Source organism: Mus caroli, unplaced genomic scaffold (genome assembly GCF_978045245.1).
Source record: "Mus caroli unplaced genomic scaffold, Mus_caroli_1 scaffold_11, whole genome shotgun sequence".
NCBI classification, from domain to species: domain Eukaryota; kingdom Metazoa; phylum Chordata; class Mammalia; order Rodentia; family Muridae; genus Mus; species Mus caroli.
Genome location: NW_028227266.1, coordinates 22,195,747 through 22,204,475, shown reverse-complemented (window position 1 = coordinate 22,204,475; position 8,729 = coordinate 22,195,747). Strand labels below are relative to the sequence as shown.

At 40.1% G+C, this 8,729-nt stretch overlaps 1 long non-coding RNA gene across 1 annotated transcript; it reads right to left on the bottom strand.

The window, feature by feature from the left end:
- Positions 1–822: 822 nt before the first annotated feature.
- Positions 823–8,242, bottom strand: LOC115031968 (uncharacterized). Its single transcript, XR_015044520.1, has 4 exons — positions 8,157–8,242; positions 5,908–6,086; positions 3,569–3,720; positions 823–1,356 (listed from the first exon to the last, which is right to left on the bottom strand). It is a non-coding gene; the product is annotated as an uncharacterized LOC115031968 (long non-coding RNA).
- Between the last annotated feature and the right edge of the window lie 487 nt (positions 8,243–8,729).

Sequence of the window (8,729 nt, the reverse complement as noted above, 5' to 3'; positions counted from 1 at the left end):
CTTTCACTTCTGTTTGAATGTGAATTCTTCTCACCTGATATTACCACTTATAAGTGTCTTCGAACAGATAGATAAATCAGTTTGTAGCCAACACTAAATTGTAAATGACTACTAGCAATTATTTGTATTTAGGGGTACTTCAAACTGTCACCATCTATATAATCGCTAAAATGTCCTTTTTCTAGTGGAATGACTCAGGGCTGAAGTACAACTATGATGTTCTTTAAAAATTGTATGTCCGATGTAGCTTAAGAAGGACAGCAACAAAACAAAAACAGAAAACAGGGAAAAGAGTTTTTCCAGGCAGCAGACAGTTGCCATGTGCTTCCGGTGTACCTTGAAGATACCTCACTAGAGGCCGCCTCTGTAGCTGATGCTTTCTTCCAGGCAGCAGACAGTTGCCATGTGCTTCCGGTGTACCTTGAAGATACCTCACTAGAGGCCACCTCTGTAGCTGATGCTTTCTTCCAGGCAGCAGACAGTTGCCATGTGCACCTTCCGGTGTACCTTGAAGATACCTCACTAGAGGCCACCTCTGTAGCTGATGCTTTCTTCCAGGCAGCAGACAGTTGCCATGTGCTTCCGGTGTACCTTGAAGATACCTCACCAGAGGCCACCTCTGTAGCTGATGCTTTCTTCTGTGCATAAGGCTGCTACTTGGGTAATGCTCCTACACAAGGCTCCTACACTTTGTGAGAAAACACAGAACTCCACTTTTCTAAAAGAACTGCATGAGGTTTTGTGTTTTTATTTGATCATTAGACTCTGAAAATGATAGCTATTAAAATAAGTTTGCAAAATGGATACAATAAAGGTTTCCTCTCTTTGGAAAATGAAGTGTCCAGTTATTAAAAATAAAACATGGCACATATAGGGAGACCTGTTTCTCAACAGGACATCTGACAAGAAAATGGTGGGTGTTCTTCATTAAGAATTTATGAGGTGTCTGGCAGTAGCTCAGCAGTTAAGAACACTTGTTCTTTCAGAGGAGCAGGGTTTGATTCCCAGCACCCATATGGAGACTCAGCACAGTCCCTAACTCCAGCTCTAGGAGATCTGATGTTTTCTTATGACCTCCTTTCTTGGACTCCAGACATGCACATGATACAAACACAGGTGAGTAAAATACTCTCCTACGTATGAAAATAAAATTTAAAAAGTAGGAAGGAAGAATTCTGTGAATAAACCTCTGCTCTCCATCTCTTTGATTGGAAACTCCCATCAGAGAGTGAGTGAGGTGATGTGATGGAGACACCCAGTGGCTGCTGTGGTTAATGCAGCAGTGACGCATTTCATCATGGCAGCTTCCTGGTTTCTGTGTGTACATTTCCTCTTGACAACAGACATTAAGTATACCTACGAAGAAATAGGATGACATAATATATAACAAACCTATGCCTTTAATGTCATTAAAAATCTGAGGTTTTACCTGAAAGATGGAAAAATATTTTTAAACATGAATATAGATTCATTATTTTATTATATTTTATAATTAATTATAATTTAGGGAAATATTCTTTAAAGAGAATAATATTTGGAGCTTGAAATTAAAACAAAATTTAATAAGGCAAGGAGACGGCGACTCAGGTAGTAAAGTAGTTGCCACACAGCATAAGGTCCTGGGCTTGATCCATATGGCCCTCATAAGAAGCCATTGGGATAGTAATTCTTGTAATCCCAGGGCTGGGAGGCAGCCTAGTCTAATTGGCAAGCCTTATATTCCAGTCTCTGTTTTAAAAAAAATTAGGTTTCAGAGATGGCTTAGTGCTCTTGGAGAGGACCAAACTTGGTTCAACTCCCATTGCCCACATAATGGCTTGAAACCACCTGTGACATAGTTTCTAGGACCTTGGTCAGCATCTTCTGCACATAACAGGCATGCATGTGGTATATATATATACACACACACACACACACACACATATATATACACACATACAGGTAAAACACTCATAGATATGAGTCTTTAAAAACAAAACTAAATTTAAAAAATCCATCTAAGGTGAATGGCCCTGAGAAATGATACCTGAAGTTGACCTCTGGGGTCCACTTGCACCTATACACACATGTACACATGTACCTGCATATATATGTGTACATATACCATGCATATAATAAGCATGCAGACATACACCCATACATATACAAAAGACTTAAAACTTGAAAATGCCTCTATAAACTCCACTGAAATTGTTCACACATAAACTGTATTAATATATCAAAATGTAAAAACTGTGAAAAAACTTGATTTTATAAAGTACATTTATTTATTTGTAAAGTACATTGTAGCAGTGAATATTTAATCGGCTTTAGGCTCCTGATGGGGCATGCATAATTCCTGTACACCCACCCAAGAGCTCTGGATTTACAAAATGAAAGACACACACACACACACACACACACACACACACACACCAGCTAATTTTGATAGGCCCTGACTAGGTCAATAGCTGGACCCTTCTAAACCTCCCCTCGGCTAGCACACATTCCTCTCTGGAATTCCTGAGTTAACACCTTTTAAAGTCTGTATTTCATCTCTGCTACTCCAGACAAAACAAGGGAGTAGACCCTAGGGTCATTTTCCTAGATTCTTACATGTGGGAAGGCTTTTAAGTCTATTCTTCTTGATCCCCCTTCATGGCAATTCTTTCTCCCCTCTCTCTCAGTCTCCTATCCATACAAACTAAAAGTCCTGCCTTCTAGAACGCCCAAGATACAATTTGCAAAACACAAGAAAATCAAGAAGAGGGAATACCAATGGGTGGATACTTCATTCCTCCTTAGATTAGGTAACAAAATACCCATGAAAGGAGTTACAGAGAAAAAGTTTGGAGCTAAGATGAAAGAATGGACTATCCAGAGACTACCCCACCCGGGGATCCACCCCATAATCAGCCACCAAACCCAAACACTATTGCATATGCCAGAAAGATTTTGCTGAAGGGACCCTGTTATAGCTGTCTTGTATGAGGCTATGCCAGTGCCTGGCAAATACAGAAGTGGATGCTCACAGTCATCTATAAGATGGAACACGGGGGTCCCCCAGTGGAGAAGCTAGAGAAAGCACTCAAAAAGCTGTAGGGGTCTGCAACCCTATAGGTGGAACAACAATATGAACTAACCAGTACTCCCAGAGCTCATGTCTCTACCTGCATATGTAGCAGAAGATGGCCTATTCGGCCATCACTGGGAAGAGAGGTCCCTTGGTATTGCAAACTTCAAATGCCCCAGTACAGGGGAATGCCAGGGCCAAGAAGTGGGAGTGGGTGGGTAGGGGAGCAGGGCGGGGGGGGGGGAGGGTATAGGGAACTTTCAGTATAGCATTTGAAATGTATATAAAGAAAATATCTAATAAAAAATAAAGAAAAGAAAAGAAAAGAAAAGAGACAACAACAACAACAAAAAAGTCCTGCCTTCATCTCCCTGCCCAGCCATTGGCTGTATGGGAATTCTTTATTACCAATCAAATCAACCCTGACCCAGGTTGGGTCAGGGATACTCAGCATTTGGAAGCAGGTCTTTGGGAGCCAAATTAAGACACAGCATTAGAACAATTTCCCCACGGTACCTTTTGCTGAGAAAAAGAGGACAAGTGAGATGGCTCTGTGGTTAAAGCTCTCGATGTGCAAGCCCCAAATCTAATCTTCATCTCCAGATTTCATAGTGGAATGAGAACTTCTGAGGGTTGTCCTCTGACGCCAACACAGGAGCCCACACATACTAAAAAACAAAAAAACCCACCTACTGCTTAGTGAAGAAGTAAATATTATTACTTATTAGAAGAAGTAAATATTATTAAGCTTATTATAAAATAGCTTTTATCATAACAAAAGTTGAAAAAGTTCCCATTTAGAAGAATGGGAAAACATTGAAAAAAATGAAGCAACATTTCCACTCCTTCCTATCTTAACATGTATGTGTACATGCATACACACACAGACACACGCACACACACACAGAGACAGCAATGATTTTCTAGGAAAAGAGGACTTTATTGCCTTATATAACACATACTAGAGGTTGGCTCCTGTTTCCCAGTGGCCTGTTTCCTAGGCTTGTTCCCAGTTTCTGGAAGAGGCCCTGCTGAGGGCATTAGAGTAAGCAGCAGCACGCCCTGGCATGGATGTGGGGCACTGCGGCTCCATGCTTCTTTCCCCTTCACACCCTGGTAATGAAAGGCTTTCCTCTGCACATGGGTTCACCATGATGTGTCATACCATGACAAGCAACGGGCAATAGCCGTAGACTCAAATATGAGCCAAATTAAACCTTTCTCCCTTCTTAAGCTTATACAATATTGGTTATAATGTGAATTGAAAACAGTTTTTGAGGTGTTTTTCCTTACATTATGAACAAGCTCTTAGTAGACAGTTGTCTACACATAAGTAAAACGTATATGTAATTTTCCTGTTTGACACATGATGCCTTACTTAGGCAAAGCTTTGGTATTTGAACCTTTGGTATATCGAACCCAGGGCCTCCTACAAACTAAGCAAATGTTCTCACTGCTACATTTTCAGTTCTTTCTTCTTTTTTCCTTTATTTAGAAAGAAAAATCTTACTATATAGTCTATACTGGCCTTGAACTTATGATCTCTCTGCCTCAGCCCCTCAAGTGATTGGCGTAGTCAAATACTACCGTCGTAACCAATGTTCTAAAATTAAGTCATTGTTCACACTCCTTTCAAACTACAGAATTATTTTAAGTGAATATTATATACACATTTAAAAGTTCCAAAATTATGAAATATGACAGTCAAAGTACAAACACACTGTGTGTATCTGTGTGTGGGCATGCATGCAGGGGTGAAAGCAGAGCTCTGTGCATGTGAGGAATGCACGTTACTAAGCTACTGCCCCAGCTCTACAAACCTACAGTAATACACAAGCCAAGTGTGACGACTCATCCCTGTAGTCTCATCAGTGGAGAGGCTGAGGCAGGAAGACCACCATGAGTCAGACACCAGTCTGGGTTTCAGAGGGATAGCATCTCTCAAAACAAAAGGAAACAAAACAAACAACAACAAAAAAACAAAAACAAAAAAATCAAAATCAAAACAAAACAAAAATCAATAAAAGCGAAAGCAATTTAAAAACTGTATGTTCACAGAGGCTGTGAAATGGAGCATCATGACACACCCATCCTTCCTGAATTATAGTCTTCTTTTGAGAGTTTGAGCCGCATTATCAAATTACTGTCCCAAAGCATAGTATTCATTTGTATTCCTGCAAAGACTAAATCAGGCATCCTATTTATATAATGTCCCACAAAGTAACTATGGTTTGTAATGAGAATTTTGGTTTCATTAAAAATCCAGAAATGTTATGTGATTGTTTTAAATCTAGGTGTGGGATATGGGGCTGCTTGAGACTGCCCTCAGCAGCAGACCATGACTTATCTCGTGCTCTGGCAAGGGCATGATTTTGCCAGCGGAAGATAGTTCCCAGAGCCCCGAGAGGGTGAGGAGGCTGCTGCTGGTTGCTGTTGTTGCGGTAGTCAAGTGATTGTGAGCAGCAAGAAGAGAGGAAGAAACTGGATATCCTGACGACAAAGATTAGATTTGCCCCAAGGAACTTGACACCCCTAAACCATCAGAAAGTCGTCTAATAAGATTGATGCCCCAGTTCCCCTCTAATTTTCTTTTCCTCTTACCTAGTGTTGGGGGGTCAGAAGCGATTGGGGTGCAGAAGGGTAGTAGGTAAAAGAACTTTAAAAAGTAGCCCAAAATACGGTTAGAATGGTTTATTGTGCTCAGTAGTAAAAAAGTAGATCAGATTTTATCACATGTCACATTGACATTTAAAATTGTACCTTTATTCCGACAAAGTACTTGTACATATAATCCAGCTTACTGTGCAACATCATGATACTTAGCACAGGAAGAGGCACCTTTGGCATATACTGACCTGTTATGGAAGAGGGGCTGAGGCAAGTGGGTCAAACCTGGTGACAGCAGCGGCATCTCAGCACAGGAATGGGACCTTGTTCTCACTGTTTAATCAGCTTCTCATCTTCTCCTGAACCTGCTTACTTCCTAGGATCAGACTGATACTGAGCCTGGTGAGGGCTTCACAGAAAATGTGTCCTAGGGTCAGAAAGAAGTTCTTTTATTGGTACAGGACACTGATTTCCAGACTATGTAAGCTATAGAACTATGGCATATACATGTGTGCATCTGGGTAAGAATTTACAAATATACTTTACATTTTTTCATATGTATGAGAGTTTTGACAGTACCCATGGAGATCAAAAGAGGGTCCCAGACACCTTGGAGCTCAAGTCACATCTAATATGGGTGCTGAAAACTGAATCTAGGTTGTCTATAAGAGTAGCAAGTGCTCTTAACCACTTAGCCACCTCTCTATACTCTACAAATAATACTTTTAGGTTAAAAAAGAAATTTCTAAAATTCTGTATAGACAATTATTCCTTTAAAACTCTTTATGTACATGAATTACTTATAGATAATTACATATCGTGCCAACTAGAAGACATGAAGAAATAAGAGGTGCTATCTTAGATCGATGAGATTAAATATTAGATTAAAAATTTTATAGTTACAATTCAAAGAAAACCATAGCCGATACAAAAACACTTAAAGATGACTTCTGTTGATTAGTCAACTTAAGACTGTACCTCCAGAATGAAGATTTCTAAAAGAAAAAAAATTAAAGATTTATATATACGTAGGTGTGTCCATGTGTATGCATTTTTTAATATTGCAAAGGCAATGCTCAGGAAGCTGGTCCAGCATCCTCTAATGCCTGGAATTCAGTGAGTTTTCACTAACTTGAATTGTAGTTTACAAATCCTAGGGAGTCATGAAAGGCAACATACAAAAGAGACCAAGAAAGTGGATTATGTGCACTCAGCTGAGATTGTTCTTTGAAAATTTTGGCATTTTCTCTGGACTAGTTATGTAAATATTTAAAAAGTGGTTTGTATAGTTTTAGAAATATTTTCAAGATGAGGTAAGAAAGCATAAAGGATATGTCTGGATTACAAAATTATCCAAATGGAAAAGGCTTATCATATACAGTACTTGTAGCATATAGTACTTGTAACGCCTGACTTGTCATTTCCCTCTCTTTACCTCTGTCAGTCACATTTATCAGTATTTTCCTGATTCCACATCTGGCCTTACATTTTGATTTTGTTTTGAGACAGTGTCTTGCTATGTAAGTAACCCTTGGGTGGCCTAGAACTCAGGATATATACCAGGCTGCCTTTGAACTTTTGGTGAGCCTTTTGACTGCTTGCTGAGAACTCAGAGCCTTGTGGCATCATGCCTGAACTAGCATCAGACTTTAAAATCATTTGGGTAGGAAAGCAACACTAACATAAAGAAATTGCAGTGGGTATTACATGTAAAATGGCAGGCAGCCTCAGAGTGAGTGAAGAAAAGGATGAGGCTGTCCTCCGGAATGGCAGTGGGGCTGCTGATGGCCCAGGCCTGACAATGAGTTTGCAAACCAGCCAAAGCTACACAGTGAGACCCTGCTTCTACAAAAGAAAAAGAACCAGTGGAAAAACAGGAATTAGCAGGTATGAAACAGACACCTTGTAGTGCGGGCCCATCCTAGTTCCTGGGTCTTACAGGGTCTATTTCCTGACAGACCAAACGGAGTCTCAACTGAGTTGAAAGAAAGACACTGGATAGATGTTAACTGAAAACTTGGGAGAAATTGTGGGAAAGAGCTTGCAGAGGAAAAACTATGCCAAACTCTTATTTGCATTTTGAAAATGGCTCCAGCTCACTTTAATATATATATATATATATATTTATGTATCTATCAGATCACATGCTTTTCCTTACTTTATTTTGCTGTTGGCTGACTAGCAGAAGGGCCTGGGGCACCTCCCTCCCTCTGTTTTGTTTTTATAGTCACTGGGTGCTGGCCTCATTTCCTCCTAGCAGACTATAAACTCCTGGAAAGGAAGTAGACTGTGTTTTTCCTTACATTCTTTACAACACTGACTGGTGTAAACACTGATGCTGATTACAGCCCATACACGTGTCTCATTTGAAGTTCAGACCTTATATTGTAAAAGAGATCCTTTCCTTTGCTTTTGAGATCACCATCTTTTAGCGGTGCTATCTCCCAACTTCAGCCATAATCAGGAGGTTCAGCTCAATGGCAGCCCCTTAGCTTACCTGGCCTAGAGAGGAGAGCAACTTCAGAGCTTTCCCAGGGGGTGGGTACTCTCACTAATCCCCTCCTTGTTCTTGTAGAAGGACGTTCCTTGAGCCTGCAGCTGTAATACAGACAGCTCACCATTATTATTTTAGTCCTCTTATGCCAGGAAAGCTGTTATAAATATGGGCTACTACTCAGTTCGAGTTCAGTCAATCAGTGGGAAAGCCACTTTTGCTAGTAGAAAAATCTTAGAGGCTTAGGGTGAGTTGGAGTTTCAAGACTGATAGTACTGCATGGCTCCAAGCAGATTGTCCCTCCTCTAGTAGTCAAGGCCTAGTTTTCACACCCAAAACTGGATATGTGTGTGCACCCAATTAGTGAGTCAGCAACTCTTCAAACTTTGAAATTAGGTGTGGGAGCATTTACTTCTGGTATTGTGGAGGCCCCAGTAGGAAAAACTATGCCAAACTCTTATTTGCATTTTGAAAATGGCTCCAGCTCACTTTAATATATATATATATATATATTTATGTATCTATCAGATCACATGCTTTTCCTTACTTTATTTTGCTGTTGGCTGACTAGCAGAA